This window comes from Pseudophryne corroboree, chromosome 5 (genome assembly GCF_028390025.1).
Source record: "Pseudophryne corroboree isolate aPseCor3 chromosome 5, aPseCor3.hap2, whole genome shotgun sequence".
NCBI lineage: Eukaryota > Metazoa > Chordata > Amphibia > Anura > Myobatrachidae > Pseudophryne > Pseudophryne corroboree.
This window is the reverse complement of record NC_086448.1, coordinates 182,435,425-182,456,680: the sequence shown is the minus strand read 5'-3', so window position 1 is coordinate 182,456,680 and position 21,256 is coordinate 182,435,425. Positions and strand designations below refer to the sequence as shown.

At 47.5% G+C, this 21,256-nt stretch overlaps 1 long non-coding RNA gene across 2 annotated transcripts; it reads left to right on the top strand.

Moving 5' to 3' along the window:
• Positions 1–1,747: 1,747 nt before the first annotated feature.
• LOC134928908 (uncharacterized) lies at positions 1,748–3,773 on the top strand. 2 transcript variants are annotated; one of them, XR_010178120.1, is made up of 3 exons: positions 1,748–1,803; positions 2,218–2,338; positions 3,514–3,773. It is a non-coding gene; the product is annotated as an uncharacterized LOC134928908 (long non-coding RNA). The 2 variants fall into 2 exon arrangements; XR_010178119.1 differs by lacking the exon at positions 1,748–1,803 and adding an exon at positions 1,811–1,904.
• Positions 3,774–21,256: the final 17,483 nt, after the last annotated feature.

Here is a 21,256-nt window from a genome sequence, read left to right as displayed (position 1 = left end):
GCCTGGAGCAATTTACACCAAACTTGCTACACATATGACTTACACTCTGGGAACAAACACTGTGGGGGTAACATACCACTAGCACCCCTATGGGTAGGCCAGCAGCACACTCTATATCAGTACATGCATGATATCTCAGTGATGACAAGCCTGCATGTGACAGGGCCAGTGACAGAGTTGTATAGTGGGAAGAGCAGGATCCCTTGGGGCACCAAAAAGGGGTGCGGCCACTACACAAAGTGCATCAGGGAAGCAAGATATGCCTATATACTAGATCTCCAATCAACGTAAATGAACAAACTATCATTCTAATTTACCATCCTCATCCCGTACCAAAATACGGGTATTCAGCTATCTACTATGTTATTTATACTGTGTGTTTAATATTTACATGTATTTTTTGTAAACAGATATTCTTAAAATCTGGGGCAACGCCGGGTACTCCAGCTAGTATATACTAAATCATCTGTCACAGTAGCAATATTCTGAGTATACTGGAAGTCTCGCAATAGAACATTTATAGATGGAGTTTAAGATCATACATGTTAACATTCAGCAATATGCTATGTCGGCATGCCCTCTTATGGAGTCTATGTAAGTCATTAGCAAAACCAAATGCTCCGTCTACATACAGTACAGCGCAGGCACAAGGTCGTCATGCAATAAGTGATATGCCGGCCAGACTCTTATATCTAAGTTTCCTTTTGATGCTTGATCCAAATAATGTATCACTAACAATGACATTACTGTGAAGTAAAGGAGAGATGATTAGGATGGTCACCTGTAACACACATGCAATGTTTCTGTGACATGGAAAAACAATGGAAGAAATGTTATGGAGTCACCTTCATTGTTGTCCTAGTTGATAGGATAACCAGAAGAGTAGCTTTGGGTGGAGTGTCATGAGATGAAATGAAAACCAAAAAGTTATGTACCCTCCAAGTTCCGTTCTCAGCAGTTTGGCTGTCGGTACAGTGGTGCCACGTGGTGCCTCGTGGTGCCACATGGCACAGCCACGCTCACTGTCCACTCAACCTCTTTCCAACACGTCCAGCAGGTGTGAACAAGTTGAGTGGATATCATTACCTATTCCCTGTGAATGTCACCTTGCGGGCCCGCCTTACCGGTTTATATACGCTGGTATTGAATAATACATTTCTAGTACGCCAGCAAAAAAGACAACTCTTATTTCTTCTCCTCTTTATACGCTCATGGGTTACACAGGTTCTGTGGCTGATTAAACAAGGTGAAATGCAGACTTGAGGCCAGCCAGCCACAGAAACTGTATAATTCGTGAGTTTCCTGGATTAATGGGATAGTATAGCGCTCTCTCTCTCTCTCTCTCTATGTGTATGTATATATATATATATATATATATGTATAAACATATATACACACACACACACACCCACACACATAATGGAAAATTATTAATTCAGCTTCTTAGATAAAGAGCTTTATTTCCTTATAAAATATAAGCGGTGATTTAGTCTAGAAATTCCTGTCACTTATGTTTTCCCTTTACCTATATATTGAGGCACTTTACAACATTGCCTTATACTTCATTTTCTATACTTGTCTCATTTTTTTTAAATTAGAAACTCATGTATATCCAGTTGTAATTGATATAGAAAATGTATATGTAAGATAGCTGTAACTCTGTAGCTTTGCTGCTGGTTGCTGTGACATCACACCTAGCCTGTGACATCACTAGCCCGTGACATCACAATGCTTCATCCTGTAACATTCTATCTACAGCTGCTGACGTTTCCAGTTTCCATGCAGGAAGACAGGTAGGATGAGGTGAGTCCTACATAGCAGGGTATGATGGAGGGGGTAAGGAAGACAGAGTGCAGTATAGTCCGCTGAAAGGCAAGACAAGATAGACAGAACAGGGAAAACAGGTACAAACACACATAAATAGGAGAAGTGCAGGAAGGAACGACATATTTAGGAATAAAAATGTAGCGTTACAGGAATAAAGAGGGCAGTATGGAGGATAAGCACACATACAGGGGATGCAGATAACCTGGGTCTCTATGAGGCAGGATCATGGCTTTAGGATGAAAAAGTTAATAAAATAGATAAATGGGATATTGATAACTTTGAAAGTATCTTATTTGGTTTAAGGAAAATTGGGAAACTGGTTGACTCATGGACATTTTATTGTACTTAAACTAGTGCTATGCTTAATGATAGTCTTTTGTGGTTTTTTAGATCAACTGGCAAAGAGATTTGCAGAGTGTCGGGTGACCGGCAAAGAGATCTGCAAAGTGTCAGTTGAAGACGACGGGAGGGGTCGCAAAGGAATTAATGACTGGAGAATAGCATGCAGGAGGTAAGTTACCATACTTGTGTAATTGTGTGTGTGGTGGGGGTATTGTGAGCACAGTACAAAACAGGGTCTATGGTGGGGGAGAGCGGACAATACAAAACATGCAGAAGGGGGCAACTTGGTACAGTACATACAGATGGTGTGGGGGCACAATACAAAAACATAGAAATTGTGGCGTACTCTATAGGACATATAGAGGAAGGACATACACTTTTGGGGGCTGCGAGATGTAGTACACACTGTAATACAGAAAAACAGGAAGGGTGGGAGAGCATGATACAGAACATACAGATCGGGGGAAGAACAATACAGATCGGGGGAGATAGTGAAATGGCTGACCTTTACAGTATATCAATAAACTGGGGGCAAGTATACAAAGCCTGGGAGAGTAATAAAGTGGAGAGAGATAAACTAACAACCAATCAGCTCCTAGTTGTCATTTTTCAAACACAGCCTGTAACATGGCAGTTAGGAGCTGATTGGCTGGTACTTTACCTCTCTCCACTTTATCGCTTTGCAGGGCTTAATACATCTCCCCCATAGAATAACCAAATGATGAAATGGTACAGAATGGTATAAATTATGTGAATTGGAGCTGTAACAAGTGACTGTTTCCCTATCTTTACATATAATAAAGTTGACATAGTCCTTTCCCTAGAGTCCTTCTCCTTACCGCTCAGGGGGCCTGATTCAGATGCGGACGCAGAACTGCTGTTGCACCAAGTGACTCAATGCTTTTTCACTGTGCATGCGTGTAAGCTGCACTGCGCACAAAATGAAATCAAGATCACATAGAGCATCCCATTGCAAAGTGATTGACAGGAAGTCAGCATTTGAGGTGGTAACGGGGGTGGCTCACTGTATACAGGCGTGTCAGGTCCGTTCAAATGCCGTTCCATGTGTGTGCATAAATTACCCATTGCGACCTGTGTTGCTGCTGGAGAGCCCCCTGTGTCTAGGGGACTTGCTCAGCCTACGACTGCTCAGATTCACAATGCAATTGTGAACGGCAAGATTGCAACAGCGATCGCTTCAACAACCACAACTAAATCAGGCCCACAATTACACCATTATATTTTACTATTTTATCACATTTAACAACTAAGAGTCAGTTTCTCTCTCTGCTTGTTCTTCCAATAACAATAATTTTTCATCTCTTCCTCTTCGTCTACACGCAGTGGGTGATCCCTGAATAGCTGCCCTGGGAGGAGAGCTGCGGACACATGCTACAAATATTGGGACATATGCATTACCTATTAGGAGATGTGGTAAAGATGCCGGCTGTCGGGTTTACGGCAGTCAGAATACTGACACTGGGATCCCGACACTCTACAGAATCCCGACGTTGGAACTCCGAATGGGCAAGGATACCGGCGCCCGTATCTCCATGATCATAGGTTTAGGGCTGGGCAAAGGGGGTTAGGTTTAGGCATCAGGCATGGGGGGAGGAGGGGGTGGTTAGGCTACGGGGGAGGGAGGGTTAGGTTTAGGCGCCAGGCGGGGGGGTTAGGTTTAGGCGTCAGGCGGGGGGAGGTTAGGGTTAGGCTGCAGGTGGGGGAAGGTTAGTGTTAGGCTGCAGGTGGGGGGAGGTTAGGGTTAGGCTGCAGATAGGGTTGGTTAGGCACCCCCAGGGGAGGTTAGGCTGCGTGGGAGGGAGGGTTAGGTTTAGGTATCAGGCGGGAGGGTTAGGTTTAGGCGTTAGGCAGGGGGGTTCAGTTTAGGCTGTGGGTGGAGGGAGCTTAGTGTTAAGCACCCCTGGGGGTGGTTAGGCTGCGGGGGATGGAGGGTTAGGTTTAGGCATCAGGTGAGGGGGTTAAGTTTAGGCTGTGGGTGGGGGGAGGTTAAGGTTAGACTGCGGGTAGAGTTGGTTAGGGTTAGGCACCCCTGGCGGTGGTTAGGCTGCGGGGGAGGGAGGGTTAGGTTTAGGCATCAGGGATGGAGGAGGGGTGGTTAGGCTGCGGGAAAGGGAGGGTTATGTTTAGGCAGCAGGGATGGAGGTTAGGATTAGGCACCTTCGCGGGAGGGATAGGCACAAAGGGGGAGGTTAGGGATAGACTGCTTATAGGTAGGGTTAGGGGGGTGGGGAGAGGGTTAGGCATCAGTCTGAGGGGTTAGGGTTAGGCAGCGGGTGGGGGGAGGATAGGGTTAGGGTTAGGAACCCCCGGGGGTGGTTAGGATGCGGGGGAGGGAGGGTTAGGTTAAGGCATCAGGTGGGGATATTAGGTTTAGGCATCAGGCAGGGGGTAGTTTTAGGCTATTGGTGGAGGGAGGTTAGGGTTAGGCAGCGGGGAAGGTTGGTTAGGTTTAGGCACCCCTGGGAGTGGTTAGGCTGTGGAGAAGGGAGGGTTAGGTTTAGGCATCAGGCGGGGGGTTAGGATTAGGCTGCGGGTGGGGGGAGGATAGGGTTAGGCTGCGGGTGGGGGGAGGATAGGGTTAGGCTGCGGGTGGGGGGAAGTTAGGTTTAGGCTGCGGGTAGGGTGGGTTATGCACCCCCAGGAGTGGTTAGGCTGCGGGGAAGGGAGGGTTAGGTTTAGGCAGCAGGGACGAAGGTTAGGATTAGGCACCTAGGGAGAAGGTTAGGGTTACACTGTGGACAGGCAGGGTTAGGGGTGTGGGGAGATGGGAGAACACCCCTTACTCACCCCTGTCGGTCTTTTCTGTACTGGGATCCCGGTATCGGTACGACAACCACCGGGATCCCATGCGCTGGGATAGCATACTGACCCCTCTATTAGTACACCTCTTAATGCCCAGAGGGAAGGGCGATCCTGAAGCCATGGTTCCCCAGAGGTTTCCCCCCAAGGGGGTTTTCCTCTCCTGAGTGCTGAAGGATGACTCTTTGTGAGTCCAGAGGTGTAGCTTTTATGCCATAATGAGTACCAATCTCATGCCCGGCCCTGCAATGTATAAGAAGTAAAATAATCGCTAATGCGATCACTTTACTTCTGGGTTTAGACCCCGGCTGCGCTAGTTCACATGTGCAATCGTCAGACTGCGTATGTGAGAGCAGACAGTAATGCAGAGGGATCCCAAGGATCCTTCTCCTGGGAATTATTGCATAATGTAGCCCACAGGCTACAAAAGCCATTTAGAAATGGCATTAGCTGCCAGGCCAAGCTCAGAAATACTTTGCATTCTGGAGCTTGGTGAGTTTCACAGTTTACCATCTGCCGTAGAAACTTTTGGTGGCTGCTTTTGTGTTCAAAATAGGAGGAACGCAATAGATATATCAAATATCCATTGCAGTCCCCAATACATACATTCAGGGGCTGCTTAATATTTGTGGGCAGCCCCCAAAACCGACTGTTTTTGGAGATGTCTCGCAAATACTATTTATTAAATATTCCACTTAATAAACTTTTTATATTTTAACATAAACTAAAAAATGTTTTTTTGTATTCATTGACTGAGTCTCCCGTCTTTACTGAATGCTAATTTCACAGGGTCCGCAAATTATTACTGATATGACTGTTACTCTACTGTCCTGCTGGTGCTCCTGGCCTGCTGTATAGCAGCCAGACATATATTTTATATGCAGCACTCTTAGGGAGATGTATCAAGCCTTGGAGAGAGATAAAGTGCAGATGTCCAAACCACCCAATCATCTTCTGTCACTTATCTAGCACAGTACATGAAATGATACCTGTAGTTAGAACCTTCATTTGATTTGGGCAAATACTCAACTTTCTGTCTCTCCACGGCTTGATACATCTCCCGGAAAATATAATGTCTTCCTTTCACTTAATTAACAAGTTCAATTAATTAATTGTCTTGGAAACTGGGTAAGAAATTCACAGTATAAGATAATGTTATAAAGGCTTGTCAATATCTTCTGGTACATTTACATTGATTTATCATTCACATTTCTTCCATGCCAGACAGGGGCGGATTGGGAACGTAAAGTGGCCCTGGAAATATATGAAAAGTGGCCACATGTAGGTTGGAGTACTGTAAGTCAGCTATAAGCGGGGCCCAACACAAATTGGGCTTAAGCAAATTGTTAGTATTACTCACAGTGGTAGTAAGCAAGGCTAATGCAGCATGGTAGGCAGTCACAGCACCAGCAGTAAGATCGTGTCACAGGAGGTGGAGATCACACCAGTAGGTGGCGCATTGCGCTGGTAGGCAGTAACAACAGCACCAGCAGAAGGATCGTGTCACAGGAGGTGGAGATCACACCAGTAGGGGAGGCATTGTACTGGTAGGCAGTCAGGGCCGGATTAACAATGGGGCGGATGGAGCTGCAACTCCAGGCCCCCCATTGTAAATAGGCCCACACGACCCCAACCCAAAGGCCTATCTGTAACTGCCGTTTCTCCCCCGAATACACCTGACATTATCATGCCCCCTTCCCACCCCGTCCGAATCCCCGCCCCCACGATCGTCTGCTAACCTCAGACTCGGACTGCGCACAGTAGGATAAATCCCCAGTGAGCTCCCAGTTCCCTGCTCTGTAACCCCGCCCACTATCATAGGGGGGCGTGGCCAAGGCAGGGTCGGCTGATGACTGTCAGGGTGAAGCTGTATACAGCAGTCACTACTTCAGCAGCTGCTGCTGTGCTGCGTACAGTGGACTGGCCTGCTAATGTAACGCTGAGGAGATTCCTGCTCGGTGCAGGAACTCCCCAGCAGTGTCTGCTGTGCTCCGATTGGCAGAGTGACACATCACTCAGTCACTCAGCCAATCGGAGCACAGACAACCCCACACCCTTCCCAGAAAGGAGGCTTGCTAGTCTGACTGTACATGAAATTGCAGGCTAAAGCTCAACACTAACACGGCACAAATGGTAAGTGTAGTGTCAGTGTGTCACATACTATGTACTGTATGTGTATAGCACTGTACAGAGTAATCACTGTAATAAGCGAGGCCCCTCCCCCTCTTCTCCCCAGAGCTTACATGTTCCTTATAGCCTTATCCCCTGGATGTAGCAGCCTCTTATGTAACCCCCTCCCTCCTGGCTGCCTTTTCTACAGTATGTATAGCTATATATAATATGTATATACTGTGTATATTCTATGTACGTGTATACCATGTGTTTGTGTGCTATATGTGTAAATATATATATATATATATATATATATATATAAACAAATCAGCCTGTTTATATGTTTTTATTCATTGAGCAACACGTGGGAGGGCACCCAGGCAATATTGGAGAGCTGTGGAATTGAGTGCCGACACACTTTCATGCTTAACTATATTTAACATACAGATGGAGCCATGCTAATCGTGGCTCCGTCTGTGCCAAGGCGCGTCCGTGATGCGCATGCACCCCATTCACAAGAATGGGAGCGTCTCTGTTCACTCCCGGCGGGGCTAGGCGGCCGGATTGCCTAGTCCCGCCGGGAGTGCACCTATACGATAGAGCCACACTAGATGAGAGCAGCTCCATGTGCATGCAAATATATATACACATACTCTATATATGTGCAGGGTGGTATTCAGTTTGCCGGCTGTTGGGATCCTGGCGCACAGTATACCGACGCCGGAATCCCGACACCCGGCATACCGACAACTTTTCTCCCTCTTGGGGATTCACGACCCCCCTGAAGGGAGAATAAATAGCGTGACGCGCGTAGCGAGCCCGCAAGGTGCTCATTTGCGCTCACCCAGCTGTCAGTATGCCGGCGGTCAGGATCCCGGTGCCGGTATGCTGGCCGCCGGGAGCCTGGCTGCCGGCATACCATACTACACCCTATGTACACTGTATCTGCAGGCACGCTATGTACACTATATATATATATATATATATATAGTCTATAGGTATATATACTATATGTGTGTATGCATACTGTACTATGTATATGTATTTTGTATTGGTATTTATGCTATGTAAATGTAAACATGCATTCTATGTATACTGTAGATAATGTTTATGTACACTGCAAACATATGCTGGGTGTGATACATTTTACCAGCGTTTGGGATGCCGGCAGTCATAAAACTGACAGCGACATCCCGAAGGAGAAGACGTCGACAGGGGTTCGGTAACTATACTTGCCTTCCCCACCAACCCCCCTAACCCTCCCTCCCCGCAGCCTAACCCTAACCCTCCCCAGTGGTGCGTAAACCTAACCCCCCCTTCTCACAGCCCCCCTGCAGCCTAACCCTCCCCGGTGGCTCCTAAACCTAGCCCCTCCCTCCATGACCTAACCCTAAGAGTCCCCAGCATACTTACGATCTTGATTCCGGCGTCAGCATTTCAAGTCATGATGGAGTTCCGGCCGCATGTCGGGATTCTGGCACCAGGATTTGGAGTGACGGCATCCTGACCACCAGCATGCTGAACGTATCCCCATATACTACTATGTATACCGGAGGCAGTCAATTGACCGCCTGTCTGGATCCCGGCGGTCAAGGTACCAACGCTGGAATCCCGACACCAGCTGAAATACTGGCGGTAGGATTCCCGACCGCCGGCTGGTTACCCCTCTTGGGTGGTGGTCCACGCCACCACCCGGAGGGGAGCAGAACCCTGTGGCGACCAGAGGTCGCCACCGGGCCCGAAGCGTGGCGAGCAGACACACTGCATTCGCCGTCGGGATCCCGGCTGTTGGGCTCCCAGCGTCGGTCTTCTGACCGCCGGGATACCAAATGCCGGGATCTCGTACTGATCCGATGTATACATATGCATAATATATAGGTACACTGTATATTGGGTAGGCAATGTTCAGCACTCCAGCTACAGTTTAACTGTACATCCCAGCACGCATTGCCACAGATTTGCTGTTAGGGCAAACTATAACTGCTAAAGGACATGCTGAGATATTTAATTCCACAGCACCTGGAGGGCTGGACATTGCCAATCCCTGCTGTATATATACTGTACATGTATACTGTGGGGTTGTGGCTGCATGACCGGCTGCCGGGATCCCAGTGACTGCATCCCATACCATGTATATGCACATATACTATACATATGGATACTGTATATGTACACTGTGGAGGAGATTCAAATTGTTTTGCACACCCATTCTCCCGTCTAAAATGATGGGAGATCGCGGGGCGCAATTCAATAGTTTTATTTTTAATTCACTAATCTCGCCCAGACAGGCCAGGTTTAGACACATAAAATTGCTAAACCCACCCAAAATGCTGGGCGTGACGTGAAAGGTGCTGTTTGCACGCTGAAACGGGTCACTTTTCACACACTTCAGCTTGCCACACTGCCGGCTACGAGCTGAAATGTATCTTCCCACGGCTCAGCGTGCCCAAATGGAGCAACAATTGAATTCCCCCCTTAATCTAGGTATGTTAACTATGTTTATGTACACCATGTATATGTATACTATGTATGTACACTATCTATCTTTAGCTTAGGGGTCAGTCCTACTGCGGGCTAACGGTGCAAGTTGCCTGTTGTAGTGGTGTGGAGACGGCAGTAATGGCACTGCATCTTGCACCATTAATGGCACACTCCCACCCCGAATTTTAACAATTTTGCACGCAGACCCAAAAAGCTGCTTACAAAATTGTACAAGTCGCAGCAGGCATAAAGTACTAATTTGCGGGAATGAGAATATCACTTGCAATTGTATTCTTCCCGTTATGTGTAAACTATGGGAGGGATGTAAGGTCGTCCGAGTTCGCCGGATGTGCAGGTTGCCGGCCAAAGTTGAATGTTTTTTTAAAGGGGCATTCATTTACAAGGCAAAACCATGCCTTAGTGATTGCCCCTTCAGAAAAACGTCCGAGTTCGGCCGGCAACCTGCACGTCCAGCAAACTCGGACAGCATTACATACTGCCTCGTGTATTATTGCTAATCTATTAAAAGGGGCACCGATTATTGATATTTTTTTAAGGGGGAGCAGATTAATGATATTTTAGTAAAAGGGGCATGGATTAATGTTAATCTAATTTAATGGGCACAGATTATTTACATTATAATGTGGGTTGACCACACCCCTCCTATTGATGGCCACACTTACCTAAGGCTGGTTATGTCCCTTCAGTGGGCCCCTGCCATTGCATTCCTCTGTGGGCCCTTGATGCCCCAGTCTGACACTGACCTCAGTGGACGACCCTGGAGCAGCCCTGGGCAACCCAATCTGCCATCTGAGAATTTAGATATCTTCCCAGGAAAGGAATTCCTGAGCTCTTGCAAAGACCACCTGCTGCTGGCAGAGTGGGTAAGAGCCCAATTATCAGAGGTGCTTCAGTTTCCCTAGTCATTTGTCCGGGGACCCTCTAACATGTTGGTCTGAGTTAAACCACTACACGCAGCTGTGCACAGGCAGCCTATGGCACTTATCAGGGTGATCTATAGGAGCTTTGTATTGTCCCTCCATTTATTTCACCCCTATACCTTGTCCCTGCTTCCAGCTACCGTCACCCCTAGATCATGTCCCTGCATCCCGGTACCATCACCCCTGCACCCTGTCCCTACATCCTGATAGACTCACCTCTACTCCCTGTACCTGCATCCAGGTACCGTCATCCCTACACCCTGTCCCTGCATCTAAATACAGTCATCCCTACACCCTGTTCCTGCATCCAGATACCATAACTCCTACACCTAGTCCCTCCATCCAGGTACCATTACCCCTGCAATCTGTCGCTGTATCCTGATACCCTCACCCCTACACCCTGACCCTGCATCCCAGTACCCACACCCTGTTCCTACATCCAGGTACCCACACCTTGTTCCTACATCCAGGTACCCTCACCCCTACACCCTGACCCTGCATCCCAGTACCCACACCCTGTTCCTACATCCAGGTACCCTCACCCCTACACCATGTCCCTGCATCCCAGTACCCACACTTTGTTCCTACATCCAGGTACCCTCACCCCTACACCATGTCCCTGCATCCCAGTACCCACACCCTGTTCCTACACCCAGGTACCCTCACCCTGTCCATACATCCAGGTACCATCATCCCTACACTCTATCCTTTCATCCAGAGACCCTCACCTCTACACAGTGTAATTTCATCCAGAGACCTGCTCACATCTATAGCAACACCCAGTCTAGCAATCTCCTAGACTACCTATGCCTCAGATCTCTGTTCCTATCCTCACACTCGTCTCCTCAAAGTCATCTACTCTCAGTTTTACCCCATGGGAGTGGTGTCCTTTGTATTTTATGGTGGTGGTTGGAGCTCTCTATATATAATATGGCATTTATTGTAATGTTCTTTAGTGTGTGGAGGTCATTTGAATGCTTTGTGTATTACATGTTAGTCACTGGAATGCTCTCTAATGTGGACACTGTTACTCTATCTTTTTTATGTGGCAGTCATTGCGATGCTCTTGGTATTATATGATGTTCACTGCAATACTCTCTGTATCATATGGCGACACTGTAAAGCTTTCTGTGTCATATGGCGGTCACTGCAATGGTCTCTGTATTATATGGTGGTCACTGTGATGCTGTCTGTATCATATGGCGGTCACTGATGGATCTGTATATATGGTCACAAACTTTTTGTTATTATATCTTCACTTAAGTAGTTGAAGGTAGACACTAGCTATGACCTCCATGGGGATAGCGACACACACAGCACAGGCCACACCCACTTTGTAAACCACACCACACTGGTCACACCGCCGCAGCGCTCGTCACACCTCCTGGCGAGGCACACAATAGGCCCTTCATAAATTTCAGCTCCAGGCCCATGTGGACCTTAATCTGGCACTGCAGGCAGTCACAGTACCTATGGTAGCTACACCCCTATATATAATACATGTAACTGTGACAGGGAAGGTGGCCGCTCTCAGCTCTGGGCCCCATAGTAGCTAGCTGCACTCCCTGCACCTATGGTAGCTACACCCTTGTATATAACACATGTAACTGTGACAGAGAAGGTGGCCCCTCTCAGCTGTGGGTCCCAAAGCAGCTGCACCTATGGTAGCTACACCCTGCATACAACACATGTAATTGTGACAGGGAAGGTTGCTCCTCTCAGCTCTGCATAGCAGCTGCAATCCCTGCACCTATGGTAGCTACGCCCTTGGCGAGCCCGCATGGGCTCTGTTGCACTCATATCCCCACCGGCAATCTGGCGGCTAGGATCCCGGCATCAGGATGCTGACTGCTGGGATCCCAACCGCCGGTTACACGATGCCAACGCATGATAGAGCATATGGTACTTGCCTATTCTCCCTCAATGTCTTGGAGACTCCAGGATAGCAGGCACCAAGGTGTAGGCATATCTTCAGTAACGCCTCAGTTCCACACGCTGATGCCCACTTCCCATGTGAAGTGACCAGTCCAGGCGAGCTGATGACGCTATACCTGCTGAATCCCATCATCATGGCCCCTTCCCCCGCTTTACAATGATGTAATCGTGACTTTATATACTGTGTCTTGATGATGCGATTCTGCTGTCATGCCCCTGCACTGCCCACATGGTTGTGCCATTCCCCTCCCAGCTGGCAGCCAAGAACTTGGTAAGTGTGTGATATCTGGGCCCTGTAGCTCACCAGCAAAAAAGTATCTATTTTTTAACCATTTCATTACCCCCACATCCGCTGCATACAATGGGGTCTATGTACTAAGCCTTGGAGAGAGATAAAGTGGATGGAGATAAAGTACCAGCCAATCAGCTCCTGTCATTTTTCAAACCCAGCCTATAATATGACAGTTAGCAGCTGATTGACTAGTACTTATCTACATCCACTTTATCTCTCTCCAAGGCTTAGTAAATAGACTCCAGTTTTTGTAACGAGCCCCGGTGCTTTAGCCTACCAAACACCCACCACCACCAATTTTGCAACTAAACACTGTAAAGCATGAGAGGACGTGGGCTGTTATCCGATGTCTCCACTGTACAGCTGGCCACACGCAGGCCCATCCCACCTCTGGAGCTGCGGCCCAGGATTATTGATCAATTTGACCTCACACCTGGATGGCCAAACCTGACATGGACCAGTAAAACAGCCCCATGGGGTTTCTGGAGGATCCATGGGGCCAATTCAGACCTGATCGCTCGCTAGCTGTTTTTTGCAGTACTGAGTTCACATAGTCGCTGCCCACCGGGGAGTGTATTTTAGCTGTGTAAGTGTGCGATTGCATGTGTAGCCGAGCGGTACAAAAAGATGTTGTGCAGTTTCTGAGTAGCTGCTGCGATCACCTCAACCTATCTGGGATCGGAATTCACGTCAGACACCCGCCCTGCAAACGCTTGGGAACGCCTGCGTTTTTCCAACCACTCCCAGAAAATGGTCCGTTGACACCCACAAATGCCTTCTTCCTGTCAATCTCCTTGCGATCGCCCATGCGAATGGATTCTTTGCACAAACCCATCGCAGAGCAATGAACCTCTTTGTACCTGTGCGATGTGCCTGCACATTGCGTTGCATGCGCAGTTCTGACCTGATGGCAGCGCTGCAAAAAACGCTAGCAAACGATCAGATCTGAATTAGGCCCTATAAACACTGTGTTATGCGCACATTAAGTGGTATAAATGAAAATGTATGGAACATGAGTAGTTAACATGAATTAAAAACAAATCATCACATTATAATGAAGTCCAGTAAACATTAGAGATGAGCGCCTGAAATTTTTCGGGTTTTGTGTTTTGGTTTTGTGTTCGGTTCCGCGGCCGTGTTTTGGGTTCGACCGCGTTTTGGCAAAACCTCACCGAATTTTTTTTGTCGGATTCGGGTGTGTTTTGGATTCGGGTGTTTTTTTCCAAAAACACTAAAAAACAGCTTAAATCATAGAATTTGGGGGTCATTTTGATCCCAAAGTATTATTAACCTCAAAAACCATAATTTCCACTCATTTTCAGTCTATTCTGAATACCTCACACCTCACAATATTATTTTTAGTCCTAAAATTTGCACCGAGGTCGCTGTGTGAGTAAGATAAGCGACCCTAGTGGCCGACACAAACACCGGGCCCATCTAGGAGTGGCACTGCAGTGTCACGCAGGATGTCCCTTCCAAAAAACCCTCCCCAAACAGCACATGACGCAAAGAAAAAAAGAGGCGCAATGAGGTAGCTGTGTGAGTAAGATTAGCGACCCTAGTGGCCGACACAAACACCGGGCCCATCTAGGAGTGGCACTGCAGTGTCACGCAGGATGGCCCTTCCAAAAAACCCTCCCCAAACAGCACATGACGCAAAGAAAAAAAGAGGCGCAATGAGGTAGCTGTGTGAGTAAGATTAGCGACCCTAGTGGCCGACACAAACACCGGGCCCATCTAGGAGTGGCACTGCAGTGTCACGCAGGATGTCCCTTCCAAAAAACCCTCCCCAAACAGCACATGACGCAAAGAAAAAAAGAGGCGCAATGAGGTAGCTGACTGTGTGAGTAAGATTAGCGACCCTAGTGGCCGTCACAAACACCGGGCCCATCTAGGAGTGGCACTGCAGTGTCACGCAGGATGTCCCTTCCAAAAAAACCCTCCCCAATCAGCACATGATGCAAAGAAAAAGAAAAGAAAAAAGAGGTGCAAGATGGAATTGTCCTTGGGCCCTCCCACCCACCCTTATGTTGTATAAACAAAACAGGACATGCACACTTTAACCAACCCATCATTTCAGTGACAGGGTCTGCCACACGACTGTGACTGATATGACGGGTTGGTTTGGACCCCCCCCAAAAAAGAAGCAATTAATCTCTCCTTGCACAAACTGGCTCTACAGAGGCAAGATGTCCACCTCATCTTCACCCTCCGATATATCACCGTGTACATCCCCCTCCTCACAGATTATCAATTCGTCCCCACTGAAATCCACCATCTCAGCTCCCTGTGTACTTTGTGGAGGCAATTGCTGCTGGTCAATGTCTCCGCGGAGGAATTGATTATAATTCATTTTAATGAACATCATCTTCTCCACATTTTCTGGATGTAACCTCGTACGCCGATTGCTGACAAGGTGAGCGGCGGCACTAAACACTCTTTCGGAGTACACACTTGTGGGAGGGCAACTTAGGTAGAATAAAGCCAGTTTGTGCAAGGGCCTCCAAATTGCCTCTTTTTCCTGCCAGTATAAGTACGGACTGTGTGACGTGCCTACTTGGATGCGGTCACTCATATAATCCTCCACCATTCTATCAATGTTGAGAGAATCATATGCAGTGACAGTAGACGACATGTCCGTAATCGTTGTCAGGTCCTTCAGTCCGGACCAGATGTCAGCATCAGCAGTCGCTCCAGACTGCCCTGCATCACCGCCAGCGGGTGGGCTCGGAATTCTGAGCCTTTTCCTCGCACCCCCAGTTGCGGGAGAATGTGAAGGAGGAGATGTTGACAGGTCGCGTTCCGCTTGACTTGACAATTTTGTCACCAGCAGGTCTTTCAACCCCAGCAGACCTGTGTCTGCCGGAAAGAGAGATCCAAGGTAGGCTTTAAATCTAGGATCGAGCACGGTGGCCAAAATGTAGTGCTCTGATTTCAACAGATTGACCACCCGTGAATCCTTGTTAAGCGAATTAAGGGCTGCATCCACAAGTCCCACATGCCTAGCGGAATCGCTCCCTTTTAGCTCCTTCTTCAATGCCTCCAGCTTCTTCTGCAAAAGCCTGATGAGGGGAATGACCTGACTCAGGCTGGCAGTGTCTGAACTGACTTCACGTGTGGCAAGTTCAAAGGGCATCAGAACCTTGCACAACGTTGAAATCATTCTCCACTGCACTTGAGACAGGTGCATTCCATCTCCTATATCGTGCTCAATTGTATAGGCTTGAATGGCCTTTTGCTGCTCCTCCAACCTCTGAAGCATATAGAGGGTTGAATTCCACCTCGTTACCACTTCTTGCTTCAGATGATGGCAGGGCAGGTTCAGTAGTTTTTGGTGGTGCTCCAGTCTTCTGTACGTGGTGCCTGTACGCCGAAAGTGTCCCGCAATTTTTCTGGCCACCGACAGCATCTCTTGCACGCCCCTGTCGTTTTTTAAAAAATTCTGCACCACCAAATTCAAGGTATGTGCAAAACATGGGACGTGCTGGAATTTGCCCATATTTAATGCACACACAATATTGCTGGCGTTGTCCGATGCCACAAATCCACAGGAGAGTCCAATTGGGGTAAGCCATTCCGCGATGATCTTCCTCAGTTGCCGTAAGAGGTTTTCAGCTGTGTGCGTATTCTGGAAAGCGGTGATACAAAGCGTAGCCTGCCTAGGAAAGAGTTGGCGTTTGCGAGATGCTGCTACTGGTGCCGCCGCTGCTGTTCTTGCGGCGGGAGTCCATACATCTACCCAGTGGGCTGTCACAGTCATATAGTCCTGACCCTGCCCTGCTCCACTTGTCCACATGTCCGTGGTTAAGTGGACATTGGGTACAACTGCATTTTTTAGGAGACTGGTGAGTCTTTTTCTGACGTCCGTGTACATTCTCGGTATCGCCTGCCTAGAGAAGTGGAACCTAGATGGTATTTGGTAACGGGGGCACACTGCCTCAATAAATTGTCTAGTTCCCTGTGAACTAACGGCGGATACCGGACGCACGTCTAACACCAACATAGTTGTCAAGGACTCAGTTATCCGCTTTGCAGTAGGATGACTGCTGTGATATTTCATCTTCCTCGCAAAGGACTGTTGAACAGTCAATTGCTTACTGGAAGTAGTACAAGTGGGCTTACGACTTCCCCTCTGGGATGACCATCGACTCCCAGCGGCAACAACAGCAGCGCCAGCAGCAGTAGGCGTTACACGCAAGGATGCATCGGAGGAATCCCAGGCAGGAGAGGACTCGTCAGACTTGCCAGTGACATGGCCTGCAGGACTATTGGCATTCCTGGGGAAGGAGGAAATTGACACTGAGGGAGTTGGTGGGGTGGTTTGCGTGAGCTTGGTTACAAGAGGAAGGGATTTACTGGTCAGTGGACTGCTTCCGCTGTCGCCCAAAGTTTTTGAACTTGTCACTGACTTATTATGAATGCGCTGCAGGTGACGTATAAGGGAGGATGTTCCGAGGTGGTTAACGTCCTTACCCCTACTTATTACAGCTTGACAAAGGGAACACACGGCTTGACACCTGTTGTCCGCATTTCTGGTGAAATACCTCCACACCGAAGAGCTGATTTTTTTGGTATTTTCACCTGGCATGTCAACGGCCATATTCCTCCCACGGACAACAGGTGTCTCCCCGGGTGCCTGACTTAAACAAACCACCTCACCATCAGAATCCTCCTGGTCAATTTCCTCCCCAGCGCCAGCAACACCCATATCCTCCTCATCCTGGTGTACTTCAACACTGACATCTTCAATCTGACTATCAGGAACTGGACTGCGGGTGCTCCTTCCAGCACTTGCAGGGGGCGTGCAAATGGTGGAAGGCGCATGCTCTTCACGTCCAGTGTTGGGAAGGTCAGGCATCGCAACCGACACAATTGGACTCTCCTTGTGGATTTGGGATTTCAAAGAACGCACAGTTCTTTGCGGTGCTTTTGCCAGCTTGAGTCTTTTCAGTTTTCTAGCGAGAGGCTGAGTGCTTCCATCCTCATGTGAAGCTGAACCACTAGCCATGAACATAGGCCAGGGCCTCAGCCGTTCCTTGCCACTCCGTGTGGTAAATGGCATATTGGCAAGTTTACGCTTCTCCGACGACAATTTTATTTTAGGTTTTGGAGTCCTTTTTTTACTGATATTTGGTGTTTTGGTTTTGACATGCTCTGTACTATGCCATTGGGCATCGGCCTTGGCAGACGACGTTGCTGGCATTTCATCGTCTCGGCCATGACTAGTGGCAGCAGCTTCAGCACGAGGTGGAAGTGGATCTTGATCTTTCCCTAATTTTGGAACCTCAACATTTTTGTTCTCCATATTTTAATAGGCACAACTAAAAGGCACCTCAGGTAAACAATGGAGATGGATGGATTGGATACTAGTATACAATTATGGACGGGCTGCCGAGTGCCGACACAGAGGTAGCCACAGCCGTGAACTACCGCACTGTACTGTGTCTGCTGCTAATATATAGACTGGTTGATAAAGAGATAGTATACTCGTAACTAGTATGTATGTATAAAGAAAGAAAAAAAACCCACGGTTAGGTGGTATATACAATTATGGACGGGCTGCCGAGTGCCGACACAGAGGTAGCCACAGCCGTGAACTACCGCACTGTACTGTGTCTGCTGCTAATATATAGACTGGTTGATAAAGAGATAGTATACTCGTAACTAGTATGTATGTATAAAGAAAGAAAAAAAAACCACGGTTAGGTGGTATATACAATTATGGACGGGCTGCCGAGTGCCGACACAGAGGTAGCCACAGCCGTGAACTACCGCACTGTACTGTGTCTGCTGCTAATATATAGACTGGTTGATAAAGAGATAGTATACTCGTAACTAGTATGTATGTATAAAGAAAGAAAAAAAAACCACGGTTAGGTGGTATATACAATTATGGACGGGCTGCCGAGTGCCGACACAGAGGTAGCCACAGCCGTGAACTACCGCACTGTACTGTGTCTGCTGCTAATATATAGACTGGTTGATAAAGAGATAGTATACTCGTAACTAGTATGTATGTATAAAGAAAGAAAAAAAAACCACGGTTAGGTGGTATATACAATTATGGACGGGCTGCCGAGTGCCGACACAGAGGTAGCCACAGCCGTGAACTACCGCACTGTACTGTGTCTGCTGCTAATATATAGACTGGTTGATAAAGAGATAGTATACTCGTAACTAGTATGTATGTATAAAGAAAGAAAAAAAAACCACGGTTAGGTGGTATATACAATTATGGACGGGCTGCCGAGTGCCGACACAGAGGTAGCCACAGCCGTGAACTACCGCACTGTACTGTGTCTGCTGCTAATATATAGACTGGTTGATAAAGAGATAGTATACTCGTAACTAGTATGTATGTATAAAGAAAGAAAAAAAAACCACGGTTAGGTGGTATATACAATTATGGACGGGCTGCCGAGTGCCGACACAGAGGTAGCCACAGCCGTGAACTACCGCACTGTACTGTGTCTGCTGCTAATATATAGACTGGTTGATAAAGAGATAGTATACTCGTAACTAGTATGTATGTATAAAGAAAGAAAAAAAAACCACGGTTAGGTGGTATATACAATTATGGACGGGCTGCCGAGTGCCGACACAGAGGTAGCCACAGCCGTGAACTACCGCACTGTACTGTGTCTGCTGCTAATATATAGACTGGTTGATAAAGAGATAGTATACTCGTAACTAGTATGTATGTATAAAGAAAGAAAAAAAAACCACGGTTAGGTGGTATATACAATTATGGACGGGCTGCCGAGTGCCGACACAGAGGTAGCCACAGCCGTGAACTACCGCACTGTACTGTGTCTGCTGCTAATATATAGACTGGTTGATAAAGAGATAGTATACTCGTAACTAGTATGTATGTATAAAGAAAGAAAAAAAAACCACGGTTAGGTGGTATATACAATTATGGACGGGCTGCCGAGTGCCGACACAGAGGTAGCCACAGCCGTGAACTACCGCACTGTACTGTGTCTGCTGCTAATATATAGACTGGTTGATAAAGAGATAGTATACTCGTAACTAGTATGTATGTATAAAGAAAGAAAAAAAAACCACGGTTAGGTGGTATATACAATTATGGACGGGCTGCCGAGTGCCGACACAGAGGTAGCCACAGCCGTGAACTACCGCACTGTACTGTGTCTGCTGCTAATATATAGACTGGTTGATAAAGAGATAGTATACTCGTAACTAGTATGTATGTATAAAGAAAGAAAAAAAAACCACGGTTAGGTCACTGGTATATACAATTATGGACGGGCTGCCGAGTGCCGACACAGAGGTAGCCACAGCCGTGAACTACCGCACTGTACTGTGTCTGCTGCTAATATAGACTGGTTGATAAAGAGATAGTATACTACTAATATTATATACTGGTGGTCAGGTCACTGGTCACTAGTCACACTGGCAGTGGCACTCCTGCAGCAAAAGTGTGCACTGTTTAATTTTAATATAATATTATGTACTCCTGGCTCCTGCTATAACCTATAACTGGCACTGCAGTAGTGCTCCCCAGTCTCCCCCACAATTATAAGCTGTGTGAGCTGAGCAGTCAGACAGATATATAATATATATAGATGATGCAGCACACTGGCCTGAGCCTGAGCAGTGCACACAGATATGGTATGTGACTGAGTCACTGTGTGCTGTGTATCGCTTTTTTCAGGCAGAGAACGGATTATAAATAAAAGTGGTGGTCACTGGTCACTATCAGCAAAACTCTGCACTGTACACTACTGAGTACTCCTAATGCTCCCCAAAATTAGTAAATCAAGTGTCTAAACGGAGAGGACGCCAGCCACGTCCTCTCCCTATCAATCTCAATGCACGTGTGAAAATGGCGGCGACGCGCGGCTCCTTATATAGAATCCGAGTCTCGCGATAGAATCCGAGCCTCGCGAGAATCCGACAGCGTCATGATGACGTTCGGGCGCGCTCGGGTTAACCGAGCAAGGCGGGAAGATCCGAGTCGCTCGGACCCGTGAAAAAAAACATGAAGTTCTGGCGGGTTCGGATTCAGAGAAACCGAACCCGCTCATCTCTAGTAAACATGACACAATGGGAGTTGTAGTGCACCAAGGTCCTCCTAGACAGATCCGCACATGACATTCCACCATGCACTGGGCTCAGCCACCAAGCATCCCTGGAACTTGTTATAAAATGTTGCCAAGTATGACAGTCACATATCAAAGTAAACTCTAAGTGTATCTACTATATAAAAGCAGCACAGAGTATATCAGGAGACAGCATAACTCCGGAATTGCTAGAGCAATGTACTCAAAACTTGGTACACGTATGCCTTACAATCTGGGAACAAACACTGTGGGAGGTAGACATCCCTAGCACTCCTAGGGCTGGGACAGCAGCACAGAGTATGTCAGCAGACAGCATAACTGTGGAAGGCCTGGAGCAATTTACACCAAACTTGGTACACATCTGATTTACAATCTGCAAACAAACTCTGTGGGGGTTAGACACCCCTAGGGGTGGGACA